This window comes from Lathamus discolor, chromosome 11, assembly GCF_037157495.1.
Source record: "Lathamus discolor isolate bLatDis1 chromosome 11, bLatDis1.hap1, whole genome shotgun sequence".
NCBI lineage: Eukaryota > Metazoa > Chordata > Aves > Psittaciformes > Psittacidae > Lathamus > Lathamus discolor.
In genome coordinates, this window is record NC_088894.1 from 11,125,217 (window position 1) to 11,144,457 (window position 19,241).

General features: G+C 38.2%; 1 long non-coding RNA gene across 1 annotated transcript; it reads left to right on the forward strand.

Annotated features, from left to right (window-relative positions):
- Positions 1 to 1,988: 1,988 nt before the first annotated feature.
- Positions 1,989 to 2,485, forward strand: LOC136020517 (uncharacterized). The gene is made up of 3 exons (XR_010615356.1): positions 1,989 to 2,067; positions 2,194 to 2,304; positions 2,398 to 2,485. It is a non-coding gene; the product is annotated as an uncharacterized LOC136020517 (long non-coding RNA).
- The last annotated feature ends 16,756 nt before the right edge of the window (positions 2,486 to 19,241 follow it).

The following is a 19,241-nucleotide window of genomic DNA, read 5'->3' on the forward strand; positions in this document are numbered from 1 at the left end:
TGAGGTGTATGATACACTGTTATGTGCTTACAAACCAAACTGTATTGGCAGCAGCCCAGAAGTGTCTTAGAAGATACACAGAAATAAGATAGACAGGTAGAAACAATTATTGATCAAGACCTTTTGTACTATGAGCTAAAGTTAATAACATTTTATATCAAAATCAAGTGTGGATCCTTGGGGTGAGAGATGTATTCTGAATATGTTTACTCATACTTTGCTATGTGCAGGCTTGTAGGGAAGCAGTTCAAACTGAGTAGCATGGGAGCAGAGACATGGAAGATCACAGAACTTTGGAAACATAAGTGCTAATCAGTCATTATTAGTTCAAGTTAATGTGGCTACATGTTGCCAAATACAACTAGATTGGATTTATTTCTTTTTAGTTTTAGTTACAGTTCCTTTGTACACAGAACAACCATTTAAGGTAAGAACAGCCAGACCGTTATATTTGCAATATGCATTTTAATTATGTTGTTTAATTTGCGAGAACAAATGTAGTGTGTGCTCACAGTGTAAAATGAAGAGTCTTAGTTAAGAATAGGCTAGGAAAACAATGTGTAAAGCTAGTATTTTACGGAACAAAGCTGTGTTTCAGTTGTATACACAATTACAGCTGCCATATTTGCAAATCTGGAGAGTTGCAGGCATAAGTCTACTTGGACACTGTGTATTTTGTTATCCATTTTGTATATGCAGTCAGAATAAGTGAATGTAAGCTTAGGAGTATGAGTACTTGGCTGACTTGAACAACCACATCCAGTTTTATGCTACTGGTGGGCAGAGGAATCTTGAGATTTTATTCTGGATTTGGTCATTAGTTAATGGGACAAATATTCTGTCTCTTCTGCTGTCAGGCATGACGGAAGAGGCATAAACTGTCCTCAGCTCCTTAGTGATTATCTTGAATGGGGTACAAACACTTACAAGTATGGACCCAGGCTAGCCAGCTTTCCTTCCCATGGCTTGTAGTGGTGAAGACCATCAGCGTTAAGAACAGGAAGATCAGGCAAGCGCAGAAAGGAGGGCATGAGGGACACCGTGATGCTCGTACTAAAATACAGCATTAGCTTGTGGCTAGACAACAAGGACACAAACTGGAGAGATTCCAAAGTTTCCCTCTTGTTGCTGAGTGCAGCATAATCTTGATGCAGAAGAAAATCTAGTTCACTGAAGACACCATACTGTAAGATTGGTCTAAAGGAAGGTTTTCCATGAGTATTTTGGGTCTAGTCTCTGCCAACTATAATAACTTCGCTGCAGATTGAGACAACTGTGAAGAAGGGAAAAAAAAACCCAAGCATTCTGGCTGCATTTATACGTTGCCACTTTGGACCAAGCTAGCAATACTCCTGGTTTAGGTGTTAGGAATTGTCTGTAACTCTGAACTTATATGTTCATGGTGGGAGGTTTGAAAACAGTTTCCAAAGTTGCCATCAGTCACTCACTGCTTGAAGGTATCTTTGTGCTTTTGCAGGTGTCATCTCTCTAGCTTCAAATTAACGACGGTGTATCTCTTGGTTTGACCAACTGTAGTCATGTCTTTCCTGTACAGACAGGTACGTGACACTGTTTCTTTAACGTGCAATTATGACTGGGATGAGTTTCTTTTCAACCAGAATTATTTTCTTCTTTCCATTTCCTACCCTGCAAAAACATGTTGTATAATATTTTATTTCTTTTCTTCTTGCAAGCTTTGCTGATTATACTACAAGTACAGGCCTTACTTTTTTTCTTTCTGTTCCATTTGAAAAAGAGCGCTTAAAGATGGTATTACCTTTAGGAAAGATATCTGACAGAAGAAATTTCTATTCTCCCAACAGCACTCAAGGCTGAGTTTGTTTTGATTGAACGATCTTCAGATTTTTTTTTTCCCTTATATAATATAAAAGAATAGCTTTCCTTCGAAGGAAGAGTGATGTCTGAAGTCTCTCTCATACTTTGGAGGTTCCCTCAGACACTATAAAGAATATTTCTTGTTTCAGAACACAAAAGGAAATGAAGACATTCTCGGTTTCCCAGGTGTCTGATCTGCATAACTGGAAACTCTGAGACGAATGGCCATTGGTAAAGAATCCAAAAGTATCTAAGTAAAATAGGATTCAGCTCTTGGAGCAAATTGGGAGTGGATTACTAAGACATATACATTTGAAAAATGTGCTTTTTACTTTTTTCCTCTATAATCCTCCTCAGAATTGGTGATGGCACCACCTGTCATTTCCTAAAAGGCGTTTTTAGAAATAGACTAGCATCAGGTATTACGTGAGCTTCAAAAGACCAAAAAAATGCCATGAAACTCCCCAGGTAGGGCAGCTTTCAGTCTTCCAAAAGGTTCCAAAACACTGTGGTGAACTATAGTTAACATTCATGTTGAAATAGCCTCATTTTTTATATTAGAGATGCAGCTTTCAGGTTTTGGAATTTTGAAGCATCTTCCTGGCATTTCATCTTTCCTGCATCATTTCTGAGCCTGAATTCTTCCTCACCTCATCGGACAAGAGAAATCGGATACAGCACCTTTCCTCACGCTGAGCTGCTCCCACAGTTATTGACTGAGGCATTTGGCAGTCTGATTCTAGATCATTACTGTAACAACGTATCTTCCTTCATTTACAAGTGGGAATGTACATCTACTCTCCCATTGTTCTGGGCTGAACAAAGTCCTCTGGGCTAAGCAAGACCACAGGGTACAAAAGTAGCAGACAGACTCCAGAAGGAAGCCCTCTTCTGCTTCGCACTTGCCAAAGCAGGATTTACTGCTGTTACTACAGTTTGAGAGGCAGAGCTAATTGCAATAGGGATCTGACAGCGACATCTTGCAGGAACAGAGGCAATAAGCTCCCTATGAGAAGGTGGCCTCTTGTAGGAGATCTTAGGAGTAGCATGTTCAGGTTCTCATATATGGTTTTACCAAGTTAATGGGCACTGCTGCCTTTTATGTAGGTAAGTAAAGCAAAATTCTCAGACTTCAGCTTCTTTTTTCCACTATATTTTACAGAGACAATCTGACTTATAACCTTAGATATTAAAAAAAGATTAAATGCATACATACTTGCTTAATTTGCATGTGTCTCTGAATATTTGAGCTTACATACACTAAAGATGCATAGTGCCTCTTCTCCCGAGCGTCTTTCTAATATGGGATGCTGACATTACCTAGCCATAAGTTTCTAGTAAGTATTTGTCATGAAGCTGTGGCAATTACTGAAATGACTGTGCATTTGCTGTATTGATTGTTGACCCACCAAAATAAAATTACATTTGGCTTCAGAGAATGCATTTACTGTACCTGAATATCACTTTGCTCTCTGCTGAGACTTACCAGCAAAAAAATGCAGTTAGCGCACTGTTAATGTTTTTCTTCTTAGCCTAAAAATATCTCATTAGAGAAAAAAACGAACAAAAAAATCACATTGAGATACAGATATGTAAATGCCATTTCACGCTTGTATCTTTGGAGTTTTATTTCTAAGAGTTAAGCTACATACCGACACCACTGAAGTAACAAGAGGAGTGGTGTTTTTAGCACAGTCTTGGTGTGTCCATGAGCCAGGAAGGCACAGAAGGAAAAGGGACTGACAGTAGCTGCAGAAAGGTTAAAAGGATGCCTGGAAGTTTGGATGGAGTAGTGTCTTGCATATTGGAGTGAAGTCACTGACTCTGTCTTATCTGTGTCATTGCTGCCTAGTAATGTGGCGCTGACAGTTTATAAGGCTGGGAAACTTGAGGGGCATAATTTTGTTCAAGATACTCATCACTGGTGCCTGCATTTTTTCTGTGTGTTATCTGTAGCTAGTCCTTCAGGCACCTATTTCTTGAAAGCAGATGCAAATCTTCAGCATTAATAATTGTATGTACGCAGTGAGGTTCTCTCCTGAAAATCTGTCTCTATGTTCCTAAGTTGGTAGCAGAAAGGAAGCACCATTTAACTTCTGACTTAAGAAGCTACTTTAGGAACACAAAAGGCAAGAAATCAAGGGGAAAAATTGTGTTTCTGTTGTCATTGACTTCAGAGCTCTTTTTGCCCATGAAGTAAATGCTGATTACTGCTGATTATTTAGTGCGAGGTGTCCCTGCCCATGGCAGAGGGGTTGGAACTAGATGACCTTAAGCTCCTTTCTAACCAGAACTGTTCTATGATTCTATGTAGAAAAGTTGTAAGTATTCCTCATACAGAGAAGATCCCATGGGTCGGTAAATGCAGACTGCCATGTACCAGTCATTATAAAAGGAAATTGAATACAGAGTCAATAAGTTTGGCAAATGTGCTGATTTCTTTAGTGCTTGTAATACAGTAGAATTTTTAAAATGTGACATATCTGAATCCAATAGAATTCAGGAGTTAGTCATAACCCCCCACACACACACATTGTTATCGCCTGATACCCAGAACCAGTGATCACAAAATGCTGTACATGAACATAGGAAGCATTTACATTTGAGTCAGTTTGGAACAGAGGGTTTGATTCTTCTTTATCTTGTGACTATTTAGTACCAGTCCAACCATCTTAGAATGAGGAGGAAAGCTCAAATTCCTCTTTGCATATCCTCTCTGGCATAATGTTGAATGCTTCCTTGATTATTTACAGATGGCTATGGTATAACCATTTCATCATATTGTGAGAGATGCACATAGCTTGTCATATAGAACTGTAGACATTTAGCAGCTTCAAATCATTTTCCCTTGTGGTTAATATAATGATTCCTGTTGATTTCAATGAGCACTGGGCAGGGCCACTAGCACAGTTTTTCCCCATATGTGTTCAAATGAATGTTTCTTGCCAATATTTTCAGGTTTATTGTAGCTTCCTTCTGCCTCAGGCAAGGAAAAACAACAGGACACAATGACAGCACATTATTGGAAGTAGCATGATAAATTCTAAATAGATATAATTAGCATGTGACCCAAAAGAGACCTGCATATAATTAATATTGAAATATGGTGCATGCATTATATAGGAAAACATATTGTGTATTCAGAGCGGATCGTTTGGAGAATGGAGGTTGTCTCTAAGTGGCTTGTCATTTTTCCATTTTAATCGGAATTGAAATTTCGGCATTTGAAGAAATAGAGAACAATCATTAAAAACACTTGGACTTTAGAAATGACACCACCTGCTTCCTTTCCCTCTTTTTTATTGTGACAGTGGGCAAAAATCCTTAAATCTACAACTGGGGAAATGTGCACTAATGGGGAAACAGACCTCTGAGGAGCTAGCAGATTGACAAGCTGTTCAGGAGCATGAGGCTTTTCAGCAAATAACATTCACTTACCTAGTAGGTTTTGGTAGATTATGTCATATCTAGAAGTCCATACTTATTTGAACCAAGCAAAGTGAATGAATAACACATACATAATGAGCATACATGAAAAAGGGAAGAAACATCTCCGATATGAGGTGCAGATGAAGAGGGGTAAAGCCACCAGTGAGCTGTGAATGTGTTGCCTTCTGAGTGACATTCAGTTCAGATCACACAGCAGCTCATTATGCAGTCTGTTTATACCAGAGGGAAACATATATAAAAGTTAGTCCTTTATGTTTAACATTGAATGCAAAGACTTAAAGGGAACTGAAAGACTTCATTATGGAATGTGATATCACCCTTTGTGTTTTGCCGGGTCTTATTTTGAGTAAACTGAGTAATTTTAGTGGGGTTTTAAAAGACTTTATATCAAATATTTAATTAACATTTATTCTGTATCTTTGGAAGCTGAAGCTTTGGATCCAGGATATAATTTTTTATCAGAGTGAATAAATATAAACCAGATGTTAAGCAGAGGCAATAAATTTCTTCTTAATTGTACCTCTAGATATGCCCTTCTCACCAAAACACATTTATTTTTCTCTGTAGCTTTAATTTTCAGCTCTGTAACTGACACCGTCCACTGTGAAGCTGTATTTTTGGTTTTATTAGTTCTTCCAATTACATTTTTGCACTGAGATAAATGCAAGCTCATAGTCACATTTCCCAGTAGTACTCGTCACAAACAGACTATGTCATGGCTTAGAAGTTGCAAATTCAATATTTTGGATTTTGTGGCAATCCTGTCTGCTGAGGTTCTTATGACAGAAGGTATCTGGCATTTTTGTTCTTAAAATCTCGTATGTGTGATTGTATAATAGACTAAAGGATGGCTGGTGTCTGCTTTGTGACCTTGCTAGAAAACTTCATTAGTTAAATGAAGTTTGATTTGAAGCAGAGCTGAATAAAAGCTCTTTAAGATAAACCCAGATTGCAGTGGGAAGTGCTGTCAGTCAGCCACAGTCTAGCACTTTTCTGTGAGTTAGTGCTTGGAAGTGATGTGTCTCTGGGTTTTGAACCATTGCCCAACATAAAATGGAGCTTTCAAAATGTGAGTTCATTAAAGATAGCATAACAATGTTCACAGAAGTGGCATAATTGGACGTAATAGTTTGTTTCACCATGTTTCATGTGTTCTAAATGTTTTCATCAATTAATAATTATTCTGCATTATTTCTTTTTTCTTTGCTAAATAGTTGTTTAATATTATGGTTGAAAACAGTGAAACTCTTCCCTTATCTGTGATTTCCAAGCAATTAGTTCTGGGCAATGGGCTGCCCATGAAAACTCCTGACATGTCTCATGGCCAGAAGAAATAAAAGGATAAAGCAAACTGAAGTTATTATAGAACAAATTATAGACTTCTGCACAATATTGCTCAGTACTGTTGCCTCTTGGCAAACAAAGAAAAAAGCCAATCTGCCTCATGTTTGCTTTATTTACATTAAGTGATTTTAGAATGAATCTGGTTCAGATTTAGGAGACTGCAGAAGAGGTTAAAGAGAGATCTAAGGGGGAAAAAAAAAGAGAGAGAGAAAAAAATGTTCATTGTACTGATCATAATGATATTTGAATTTATCTTGAAATGTGTATTAATTGAGTGTTCAAGCTGCTTGAATCTCCACATGTTCGTGCTTTTCATTATATGAAAATTATATGACAAAGTGCAAATTTTTTTATAATTGCTGCAGAATGTTTTATTAGCTTTATTTCCAGGACTGTCCTGTTACATTATTCAGTGCTAGTAGCAAACTGTTCATCTTTGGTAGACAATGCACAACATGAATCTTCAGACTTCTGTGAAGACAGGCCTGTTAATACATGAAGGGAAATGTTTCCTAGACCAGAGTATCATCCACAGCAGAATTGCTGAGCAGTTTTTATGATGCTTTGATAAGAAATTAAGCAAAGACAATTATAATTCAATCCAATCGTATTGAAATCAGTAGAACCACTAAACTGGACTACTGAACTGCATGACTGGAGAAGACTATTCCTGAAGACCATCAAACATCTAGCAATGCTATGCTCTTAATTCCAAAAAATGTGTGGCTACTGCACATCACTTACAAAATGTGCTGTTAAACGAAAGGCACAGCAGCCTCTAGTTTCCCTGAGTTCTCAAGCCACAAATAGTCCACTCGCTTTTCTTTTGTTGTTAAATTGTAAGCTCCAAATAAGGATCTCTGTCAGTCATACTGCAAGTGTCTTTATTTTACCCTTTTCAAACAGTGAATACAATTTTTGAGCTGTTATGAGGTACTAGTTTTATACAAAATAATGCTTGTGATGGTAAAATTGCCCGTTACACATAGTAATTCCTTCACTGACTGTCAGACCTGTCGTGCTGCAGAAAGGTAGGTCAGTTGAATTGCTTATTAACGAATCTATTAAAAAATAAGCATTTGGTGTTTGTTTCCACAAAATAAAATAAAAAGGAATGGCTACATCATTTATCTGTGGGAAATGAATAATGTCTTTATCCTTTTTAGCCAATTAATAAACTGTGATCCCTAGAACAGTAATTTCAGGATCATGCCATTATTTGCTAATTCTTCATTTCTTCATTTCCTAAGAAAATACTAAAATTGCATTGGCCACAGCAGGACAGGCCCATGTATCACTGGAGAAGCCAGTAATTTATGATGCATTTGGAACTCTATATTAACATTTCAGACTGTAATGAAGTTTCATATTGAACAAGGTCAGGCCTGATTGTATGATTAAATAATTTGAAATTGTTATTAAATTTTGCATTTCTCCAGCTTTTCAGCATGACTGTTTTACTTTGGGGCACTCCATTAATCAAACCCACACAAGCTTTTTGGATCATGTTTGTTCCATCACCTATTTATGTAGCCATAAGTCGTCAGGTTAAACAAACTGCAGAGGGGTTATAAAGTTTTTGCAAGTTGGTGTTTTTTGCTTTTCCTTCAAACCTGGATATTTGATATATATCAGTTGTTGTGGCCAGGTCTTTTTCATGCTTGGGCCATCACACTGTGAAAGCGAATGACTTAGACCTCAACCAGGTATGTGTATCTTTTGAATAGTTATTCTTCTGTTATGCTTCCAATTAATCTTCCCTTTTTACCAAGTTTTCAAGGTACAAAGCTGTGTACCTGGTGTACATTGATAGCTCCAGTCCTCATTGATGCTCTTTATGGCACATCCAGTGCTTCAGAATGGTGGATCTATCCTAATGCCACCTTGCAGTGCTGCAACCCCTGTTTCCACATGGAGAGAAGCAAACTACTGAGCTGAGAGGATGGATCTGAGATTTCTCTGGGCTTCTGAGATAGAGTGGCTGGTTAAACTCAGGTCTCCTAAATCTCTTGCTTGAACCTAATCAATATTTGGGAAAAAAAAATGTAGGAATATTTTGCATGTTAATAAAGTGCTGTTTGTAAAAGATGACACAAATATGGGGTTTGAGCACATTTTGTTTTCCTGTGATTGAGACATTAGTCTCTACAGCCCCTTAAACATAAACTGGGGTACAATATATTAATACTTCATGTATTTTTAATTGAATAAAATCGTTATGCAGTTTGCTGCTGCAAACCCCCACTAATATCCACATTTCTCCGGTAGAAATCTGTGAAACTGAATCTCTCCTGCAAAATTACACTAAGCCATCCTTCATCCTGCTACTTAGCAAGGACCTTTGGTCCTTGTTTCTCGCCTCTTTTCCTCAACTATAGCACTTGTCAGTTTGTATTATGCATGCTTGTAAGTAACAGAAAATGAAAAAAGATATTATCCAGGTAGAAGGGCATGGAAGTTTTACAACGTGAGCTTTGAATAATACCAAATGATAATTAAAGTGTTAGATTTACTGTGCATGTGTATAAATGTATATATGCATTATTTTTTTATATATGTATTTATTGCATAAATATATATGTATATAATATTGTTATCATTTCCTTTTCCAGTAGCGGCTAAGCTCCAATACCGGAATATATAACAGAAGTTTTACTGTTGATCCCAACAGTGTTGGATCATGCCAAGAGGATAAAATAAAAAACAACTGTCATGAATATTTTGTTCCCTGAATTTGCTTTCTTTTGCCTTGGTGGTAGAGCCGGCCATCCTCTTTGGGAAGCCAAAGCATCCAATGAGGAGAGATGCTTAAGTGAACACTATTGTTCAAGTCAGCCCTGAAGCTGAGAAGAAGGATGGGAAGGCTGCATGCAAAAAATAGAGCAGCTCTGACTTTTCCCAGAAAGCTTGTCAAGGAAAAAAAAAAAAGATGTTCAGAGCTGGTATTTTTTGCACTACATATTCAACATTCACAACAAACTCAGAATGCCAAAAACCATGGATTTTAATTGGAATGAAATGAAATGTGGAGCTTTGTATGCTGAATGGCCAGTTCTGTGCCCTGTTCTCCTCTCTTTGTAAAGGAAATGAAGGTTAACTTGAGCAATCAGATAGGGATTCCTTTTGTGTAATTGAATTTTTGATGGCTTTAATCCACCTACCAATGGTTTATTATATAAAAGCGTGTCAGGGAGCAGAAAGGGAATGTCTGGAGAGTTCAGCAATACAGAGCCAACAGAACGGTTCCAGGTGCTGTGAAGAGGAGCAGGCTTCCAGCTCTTGTAACTGTCATTGCAGACCAAATACTCTGTCCCCAAGTCCCAAGTGGGCTGACACACCAGCCACAGCTGAGGTGCATTTGCTGTAGTTCTGGATCTACAAGTTTTGTTCTGCTTTTAACACTGAACTGTGAAATAATAAATGTGCATTTGCAGACTTTATCTGTGGGCCTTGCCAGAGATATGTCATCTGATTGTGCATGTAGGTAGCATTTAACATAATCTGCCCTGGCACATTCATAAGATAAGACAAAAATAATATTTTATCACCATGCAGTAACAGCCTCTTATCAAACTCCAAAGTCTTAATTAGGGATTTCTCTCAAGGTCCCCACTTGTCTGATGACCATATAAATGTCTCAATTAGATAATTAATATAGTCCATACTGCATGATAGTACACAGCAATTTAAAGCAGTGAGCTCAACAGAAACATTTCAGTTTTTTATTGATAGGAATTCAGCTAAATATGGGAATCTACAAGTTCCTCTTCTGATATTGATTCTATTTTTTAACTTCTTAGAATGCTATTGTCTCCATTCTTCATAAACTCTGAGAGATGACAGGATATTGGGTTGTTTATGATGCTTGACCTGAATGCCATTTTATATTTTATTTCAAGTTTTAATCGATTTTTGGTCTGCAGTGTGCAGATCAATATGCATACAAGATGTACACATTCTAGAGTGGGAAGACCTACCCAGTGCTTCATTTATATTCCAAATCTATTATCCCTATTTTTCTTAGCTAAAAGCTTCTTGCAGATTTAAACAGGAGCTTTCAAGTTCCTTATCCATTTCTACCACTATAGGAATTCTGCCTAATATTTAAACAAGTTTTTAGTGAATGAGACTAACACTCAGAGGTAGTATCTTAGTCTGTAAGTCATACAAAGCCATTAAGTTTCCAGAATTTTCCCTTGATTGTTCTTTAAATATAAGGTGTTGTATTTGGGGTTTTTTTCCAAGTAATGACCAAAGATAAAATGGCCATGAAAGCATTCACAGTCTAAGGTGCTTGTGTCTTCTAAGTGAGGAGATTCATATTTGAACCTCCTTGCAGATCCAGTCTGGAACAAGGTGGATCAGCCACGTGGGAAAGAATTTTACATTAATTTCTCAGTAAAAGACAGCTGGATAGATGGGAGCATTGTTTTGGAGCATCTCCATGTTTCCTCCTGGGTAGTGGTAGCAGAGTCTGACCCAGGCTGTGCATAGCCAGGACAAAGCTCTAGAGGCATAAACTGAACATTGTCACTCTTTGAACTTAACACACTCAGAGACATTGATGTCAGAAACCAGAGTTAATGGTATGTAGCAAGATCCAAGGCCAAATTTACAGGCAATCTAATATAAAGAAAATTAGTACCAGAAAGCCAATAAAAATTGAAAACTCATCTGAAGAACTGAGGCTGCTGCTACTAAGTTTGTAGTATCTGCTTAGAGGTACAACAGTAGGAATTCATCAGCTTAGAAAGTCTGCTTGTGGTTGGATTTATCCTGATCAAAAAGCCTACTAAAGAAAAAGAAGGAAGTACAGGAACACTAGGAAAAGCACAGAGACAAGCAAGCTGGCCTGATGCCACAATGCAGTGCTGGCCTCAGGAATATGAATTCTAACACCTGGAAAATACAGTATCGGCCTGCATCACAAAAATGACATTAATGATGAAACACATTGGTTAAATCTTGGGAAACCTGAAGTTGACTGCAGAGGGGCCGACGATCTGCTCTATGTTTATGATGGTGAAGCCATTGATAAACAAGAATTTGCCAGAGGAATTTTGGACCGCTATAATTTTATTTGTGAATGTGTAATGGGCTGTCTAAAAATGTGAAACGTTTCAAACATTCTGAAATAATATTTTAGCTAATTCAGAAATTTGACTCAGAAAATGATTTTTGATCTTTCATGGTTTCCTTGTTTGGGGTAGCTTATTATTCTGATACGTCAAAAGCTTAGTTTGGATGGAGAATAATTTCTACGATCACCTAACATTTATGTGTTCTATTGTTGCTTTATGCAAATTCCTGATTTGCCAGTGCTTTTGGGACAAAAGCAAGGGAGAGAAGGAAATTTCAGAGGAATCGCTCTGGGTTTGGATCTGGGGCTGACCCTGTTCGTGACACTTAAATTTTGCATTTCTGCTGCTCTCTCCAGAGCTCACTTTGGACAGCTACTGTTTCTTATTATGTGTTTGCATCTAGCTATTGTCTGGGGCTCAGAAATTATGCTACAATGTACGTAAAGTTACTTCGGGTGTTGCGTTTTCTCTAAAATTGAAAAGGGTTCCTTCTGTTAAGACTTTACTTGCTTTTTTTCACCTGTTATACTCCTTTTTATCAGACTTTCTGGTATAAAAGCGATTTACCCATGATACTTCTTTCTCTCCTGAGAAATTCACATCTGTCTCTAGCATCTGTCTCTAGCTTCATTCAGAAACAGTGGTGGGGAGAACATTAATGTTATGGATATACTTGTATCATTGAGTCTCGTCAATAAATCATTTCTGATTTTCAAGAAGAACCTGCAGCCTCTACCTACAATAACTTTCAGAAGCAGGGCTAATGCGGAGCAGCTGAAAATAATCCCGTGGAACAAAAGTGAAAAAATACAGAGAAGTCAGTGTTGTGAGTTAACACTGACATATTTTACCAGAAAAGGACCAAAGAATCAGCAACGCATCAGCTTGTTTCAGCAAAATTTATAGTAGTAATCAGTTCCTGTACAGCTTTGATACCCTTTCAGCTTTTGACTCTTGATTTAAATCACTTCTCTGGGAATATTGTGAATAAAGCAGCACCCTGCACACAAGTACAGTTCACAAAAGGCACTAATCCTCTCCCCAGAAGTTCCACCTCTTTTTTTGTAAAGGCATTTTGCTCAGCACAGCAACTCACATAGGCAGATATTCACTGGGTTTCAGTGTGAGGTAATGTTTTAAGGTCCTTAGATTGGATAAATAATGCTGACTCCTGGACTGTGTCTGGGCCTGGCTGTAGACGCACCATCTACATGGGTGTCCAAGTACAAAGTACTGAATTCATTCCATGATGAGCTGAGAAATGCACCAACAGACCAGGTGGGATCCTGAAATGTGATTTATGTTTATATTCACTGCTCTATCCCTTCTTCTCATCCTTTGTTTTCTAGGACAGACAAGTGGCAGAACAAAGGAATAAGCTGCTTCAGAGACTTGTGGTTAAATAAATTCCTCCTCCTTCAATAAAACAGGAGAAAAGCTTTGTGATTCCTGAACTCAGTGTCTCCATTCCTGGGACAGTGAAGTTGCGTTCCCTAATCCCTCCCCCGGATGTATTGCTGCAGCCTCAACTGAGAGGCAACACGTATGTACAGTTGCTTGGGGCAAGAACTCGCATGGGTGTCAAAATGTCAAAACAGTTCCTCTGCTGCCTGCATTTACACTTCTCCTGGGACTGAAGAGAGCAGAAGTTGCAAGCTTGCATTCTCCTTCCAAATTTCCATCCTATTTTTAAATTGCATCTTTTTGGAGGGTGGGAGGGAGTAAATCAAGATGTAGATATATACTCCAGAAAGAGCATGTTCTACTTTTTTTTTTTTTTTTTTTTTTTTGTCAGTTGATATAAAATAAGACATTTCTTTTAAAAACAAGATTACTATTTCTGGAATAATAGCAAGTATTTATTCAAACCGGCTTTTTTCCTTCACTGTCATTTGGTAAGTATTTCTGGTTCTAACGCCCATAAACTCAAAGAAAACAATACTGATTCATTAAAAAGGAACAAAAGTAAGCCAGACAAAGCATTTAAAAAATTAGAACTGTTTTCTGTAACCCTCCACTTCAGATGCTGTATGCCAGGGCTCAGTCTTTGGATTTCTCTAATCATTTGGATTGGCCTGTTCTTCCCCCTGATTAATCCAGTGGTGCAGGAGGATTACATCAGCATAATGGACACTTGTTAAGTGTCTACATCAGTATAATCAGCTTGACAGTGTTCTGATTTATTCCTTCTTGAAAAGTGTGGCATCATAAAGATGCTGTACTGTATATAGCACCACTTAGTGGCAGAAGGCTACTTCAAATTCCCCCTTCTGAAATCTAATCTGAGGAACTTCGTTCCAAGTGAGACCAAACCAATACATCCCTTATCCCTCCTCCCTGACTTTGCACATTCAGAGTCCCCCAGTGCTGCTATGAGTCTGTCTCTCCAGCACAATAGCACTCTGGCTCTGAGCAGAACAATCGCAGCATATCCCTTTTCTGTCTCTTTTCTCCACTCCGCTCATGCATGTTCCTCGTTTGGCTGTGCCCACGGAGACGGACAAGTATCTTTTGCCTGTGTTCGTGGCTGACCTCAAGTTGTGTGTTGTGTGTAAATCAAAAGGTGCTACCCTAACTGCTGTTATACTTGGTTATCAACGCAATGAACAGAAAAGAAAATAGGAAAACATCACAGAGCAGGCTGAGGGTGAATCCCTGCTTTCAGTAGCCAGAGCATTACCAAAACAACTCAGACAGGTATTTTAATTTGCACAACATTAATGTCAGGGATGTTCAGCATGTAATAGTGAAAGTAGTGAAAGTAGTTCATTGTAGCGAATGTTAGCAATGTCAGCAGAAGTTTCTAACTTTGGGGTTCTAAAGAGAACTACTCTGTTTAGGGATAAAGGAACCTATAATAACATCAGTGCTTGGAAAAATTAAAACAGATGGATACTTCATTCCTCAACAAAACTCACTGAACCTTCCAAAGGGGTATTGTGTTGTCATACTACGGCCCCTGCTTGCATGGGAAGAAAGGGTGCTTCATCAAGAAACATAAAGTAAAATCTGCTGTTTATAACACATACTGGACAAGCAACAGCAGGCTGTAAACTTCAGGTTTAATTTTAATGACACTATCTCATGTGCCATTGCGGTAATTTTATTTTTGATGAGTGTTTCTTTACAGTACTTATAGAAATGGCTCTTTTCAAGCCATAGATTAGCACATTATGGTTATAAGTGGATGGGAAAACTAATGGTAGAGACGGTAAGTTCCATTCTTATTGTAAACTTCCTCACAAGCATTTGCAGTTTCTTTCGAATGCCCTATCAGCTGTATTCTGATCGTGTGCTCTGCATCAGTTATTCCAACACAGTACTGAGAACCAATTTTTTCAATCAGTTGTGTCCAAAATGCATATGCAATCTCACATCTGAGTTGTGTGTACAATTACTGAGATTCCATGCGTGCATTGGGTAATTTCTCACATAAATGCACTTAATTAGTCATCTGTGCATGAGCTTTCCTATTTGCATACATACTTAGGGCAATTTTGCATGCAAATTAAGCACTTTATATATATATATGTAAAAGTTTGACTCTCATCATGTTTACTAAACAGAAGCTTATGTTAGATCTGGAAGAAAATAATTAAGTTGTCTGACAGCATACAATACAATGTGGTAGCTTGCATATGGGTTATTATAGTGTCCACATCCTGCTGAGGTTTTCATAGAAAGGTTATTAGATTTATCTCTCATAAAATACTTGAGGATCAGCTGTGTAAATGACCAATCTGTTGAAATATCCGGATAGGTGAAGTACAGGTTATGCAATTCTGCCCATAACTTGCACCAGATATAATTTGTATTTGTTGTTGAAACCTTATAATAAAAATGTCCCATCTCGATCCTGTGCTTCTTGTGAGGCTACAATAAAACCTGCTAGGTATTTTGACATTTCATATTGATGGATTAGTACAATCATTGTACAGTCATGTACAATATGCTTTATTAAACCACAAGTCTGCCTGTAACTCGTAATGGAAGATGGTGTAGGAATATCTCCCTTAGTATTTCTCTCTCAGAGAGATCAAAACCACACATTATCCATTGTCTATCAGAGTTACTTTTTTAGCTGGGGGTTACTCAGTCTTGAATGTACCAGTATTTTTAGTGCCTACACACATGTCCTAGACACAGTTAGAGACAGCCTGAGTTAAAAGCATGTGTGCGGTTTGGAACAGATTAGGTGATGTGAGACCACAGGATCTATTGGTTAGAGTTAACAGGATAACTACAGATAATCTCGTTAGATGAATGCATGAACTCGAAAAATAAATCTTTGGAGTTCAGATATTTCTAGACACTGCCAGAAGGCAGCAGTTACTCTGCACACAGAACTCTCTGGGCTTGCGCAAGAGCCCCACCAACACCAAAACCCAGCACATATCAGTTGAACAGTAGAGTCAGGTCACAGCTACCAGCGGCAGTTAGCAAAATTTTTCACCTTGTGACTCTTTCTCTTCCTTTCTGTTTATGTGTGTGTGGAGGACTTTGAGTTTTATTATTTTTAGCCTGCAATCACCCTGTACTATTCAGCTTACCAATACAACATTCCTAAATAGTTCCCTTTCTTTTATGTCTAGGCTTTATTTCACTTAGGCATGTAATATTAGTAGTAGAACTCCTCCACACCATATTATTATCCTTATTTATAGCTAAATCATAGTGATTCAGATATTCAGTTAAATTTCATATACATCTGTAACTTGGCTGAAGTTGCATGGAGACAAACACTAAATTTCTCACTACCATTTAAAACTGAAAATGTACTGAATTTCTGCAAGTGTGTGATATTTTGTCATAAAGTGATCTCTTACAAAAGCCCATCTCTTCCTCTCTCTCCAAGTTTTCTTTTCTCATTTTTTCAGCTCTCCTATTCAAATCCATAAGCTGTCAAATCTGTCACTTGTGAAGTGTTTTGTCTTCCAGGTGGGTTTTGACCAAAGATGCTGACAGCTCCAGAAAATGACTTCATACTAAACAGGTAACTGGGGCTTTCTCTGAGGAGTTCTGCCTCAGCATTTAGCATGCACACACACACCTTTAGAGTATCTGCTGTGGTGCTAAAACTGTTGGATATATGCAGGAGGAAAGAATATTTGGGAGGCATACAAAAAAGCTGGATGCCACAAAAGGCAGAGAGAGCTCAGAATAAAACTTCTATTTATGCTTTACCAATCTGTGCAGAAGAAAACATGTACTTGGGTTTTTTTCTGATGAAGAAACAGAACATGTATTGTCAGTAATATAAGAAAGCCCGATCAGGGCCTCGCATTTTTGATAGATAGAAGAGTGATCATTTACTAATATTTCTGCTTGTACCATGTAACCTATTTTGAGATGGGGGCTGGAATAAGTTATATTAATGTGAACACTTTAGTGTCGGTAGAGCCATGTTCACCAAAAGGGGAAAGGCAGGCAATGGTGAAGTGTTGAGGAGAATTGCTGCTGTAAAAATTAAACCAGCAAAAGTTGCAAGTCTGAAAAATCCCCATTTTCCTTTGGCAGTCCCTATAAAAGCCTGTTAATTATGTTGATATTCATTTGGAGTGTTCTGATGTGTGATGAGTAAAAATTACAGAGCTGTAAGGATTCCTAGGGTAGACCCTACCCGTTCCCCTGGTACCTTGTTGCATCTGCGAGTATATGCAGTGGTACAGGAGATCACGGGGACAGGACTTGTCAGAAAAACCTCCTCAGCTGCTGAGGAGGGTGCTTGAAGAGGGTGGGGAGGAAATCACTTGGTTTATATCACTTCAATAAGGTTCTTCTCAGATTGCTGTTACAGCGTAAAGCCTAGTGTGAATGCAGCCATTTTTAGATGATGACTACTTTAGGTAACTCTTTGTTTCTGAGGTGATGACACAATCACACTTAAACACACGCTTCTATGAAGAGTGCCTTAAAATCAGTGAGTCTGTGGAGGCTTTGGGAAAACTGGGAATATGTGGCCTTCCTCTCACTTGTAAGAGGGCACAATGGCTGTTAAATATTGCTTGTGCTAAACCCGATGGGGTTTCATTGTTCCTGTGATCCGAAGCATTGCATCACAGAGTGGCCTGGGAAGCTAGCTGCCTGCTGTGTCTGGCATCTCTTGGAGTATATTCTCATGGTGACTTCTTGTCTGAGGCACCCATGTTCGCCCATCAACCAGAGAGGTCATTTTCTGAAGCTGTTACAAGGGGAATATTGACATAAATAGGCACATGTCTGAGAACAAACCTAATTCTGCTTTAGGTGTTTTTTTTTTAATATCAACTGCAGTCTGCTGTAATGACACAGACCTAGGAAACCTCTCAGTCAACTTTTGCCTTTTTTCTCCATTTTTGCAGAAATAGAATATTTTAATAATGAAAAAAGTAGAAATCTTACTGTTTTGCATAGTTCAATTTTGTTTTACAATATTTTAGTAAGAGTTACATTAGTATAAGGTGTGTTATCTCACCTAAGGTGAAAGAGACAAAGAATTGGGATTTTTAAATTGATTTTAATATAGCCATTGCTGGCGTGCTGCCATAAATGCTTGCATAGTTCAGGGAGGACAGCACAGTGTGTCTCATAATTGGAGGTCAGTCTACACTAAAGTTGGCCTCCCTTGGTCAGTGTAATTAACGGAGCAGGAAGGTTTTGTGTAGGGCCTCTGAAGCTGTATTTTCCTCATTGCCATTCACGTTACGAACTCAGAAAGAGAATCAATAGGATCCACAATGTACTTGATCAGTAGGTAGAGAGAGAGTTCAAATTCCTTGGCACTGCAGAAAGCAGGCACTATCTGGCAGGACTGAAAATGTGACTTCAAAAATCCTGTTTAACCAGGAAGGTAGATGTATCTCTCTCACCATTCCAGCACACAGGTAGCACTGCAGAGCAGTACAGAATCAGCTTAGATTAAAGCAAATTCTGTTCCCATTCAGTGCTGCTTTTTCCTGTGGATTTGTTCTTCAAGTCACTTTCTCCTCCGCAACTCATCATTTTGTCTTTAGATTTTGTACTGGAGCCAGGTCATAGGTAATCCAGAATTTTGAGCTGTGCCCAACTGTAGCTGCAGTAATTTGCTGCTGCTTTAAAAAATTACAAATTACATAAATGTACCAAAGTCTGGCTCATACTGTTATTATTTTCCCTCTATGGTTGTGACCTTCCTACATAGGAGCATCCTTTGTTTCCTATGTTGGTTTCTGCCATGGTCTGGTAGATGCTTAGGTCTTTCCCTGATCGTTAATTTCTCTTAAACTTTGATTTATCTTTCATTTCAGTTCCGTCTTGTCCCATCTTCCCTACACATCATAAAAAAGATCCCAAACATGAATGAAATCTGAAAGCATTTCTCATTCATTTCAGTTCTGAAGTACTATTTGCCATTATCTGTCACTCCAGAGCCATCATTATTTGTCTGGTTCTGTCCTTTGTTACTACTTTTGATGCAAATCAAAACTCGTAATAATGACTCTTGAAATCACCGACCAGCTCACTATCTCTTATTTAAGAAGCAAGAACTCTCAGGTCATACAGAAGAAACCT